This window comes from Arachis duranensis, chromosome 6 (assembly GCF_000817695.3).
Source record: "Arachis duranensis cultivar V14167 chromosome 6, aradu.V14167.gnm2.J7QH, whole genome shotgun sequence".
NCBI lineage: Eukaryota > Viridiplantae > Streptophyta > Magnoliopsida > Fabales > Fabaceae > Arachis > Arachis duranensis.
Genome location: NC_029777.3, coordinates 38922337 through 38923568, shown reverse-complemented (window position 1 = coordinate 38923568; position 1232 = coordinate 38922337).

Here is a 1232-nt window from a genome sequence, read left to right as displayed (position 1 = left end):
TGGCCCTTAAAGATGCCTTTCGTTCCTGCCTCAATTGTACGCCAAATATGGATTACTATATATCGTTGGAAAGCTCTGAATGTCAGCTTTCCAACGCAACTAGAAGCACATCAATTGGACGTCTGTAGCTCAAGTTATAGCCCTTTGAAGGAGGCATGGTCATGCTGTGAGCGCCCAGATTTTACCTTAGCGAAATTCTTGCTTCCAACCTCAATGTGCATCACGATTCTGCCCTGCCCTTGGCAAGGGCAGGGCAGTGTGCGTGCTGGCTGCTTCCTTCCTTGATTTGGTCATGGGCCACGCTTTTAAAAGCGTGGCCTAAGGCTCCAAAGTGTACCCCAACTTCAAAGTGTACCCCAAAGCTCTTTTTTTCTCCTTTTTTTTGTGCTTCTTTGCTTCTTTTTCTTCTTATTTTCTACAAGATTTATAAAATTAAAATATAAAGAAAATCTTCAAATTAAGTACAAAAGAATGCAATATTTAAGCACTAATCATCAATTTCTTGTATGAAAAAGCATAGAAAAATAGGTATATGAAAAAGCATAGAAACTCCACCGTTGAAAATACATAAGAACAAGGTCTAGGCATGGCCGAATGGCCAGCCTCCCAATGATCTACGAACTAGATGTCCAAAGATGATCCTAAGATCGAAAATGATCAAAAGATGAAAATACAATAGTAAAAGGTCCTACTTATAGAGAACTGGTAGCCTAGGGTTTACAGAGATGAGTAAATGATATAAAATCCACTTCCGGGCCCACTTGGTGTGTGCTTGGGCTGAGCATTGAAGCATTTTCGTGTAGAGACTCTTTTTGGAGTTAAACGCCAGCTTTTATGCCAGTTTGGGCGTTTAACTCCCATCCTTGTGCCAGTTCTGGCGTTTAACGCTGGGAATTCTGATAGTGACTTTGAACGCCGGTTTGGGCCATCAAATCTTGGGCAAAGTATGAACTATCATGTATTGCTGGAAAGCCCAGGATGTCTACTTTCCAACGCCGTTGAGAGCGCACCAATTGGCTTCTGTAGCTCCAGAAAATCCACTTCGAGTGCAGGGAGGTCAGAATCCAACAGCATCTGCAGTCCTTTTCAGTCTCTGAATCAGATTTTTGCTCAGGTCCCTCAATTTCAGCCAGAAAACACCTGAAATCACAGAAAAACACACAAACTCATAGTAAAGCCCAGAAAAGTGAATTTTAACTAAAAACTAATAAAAATATACTAAAAACTAACTA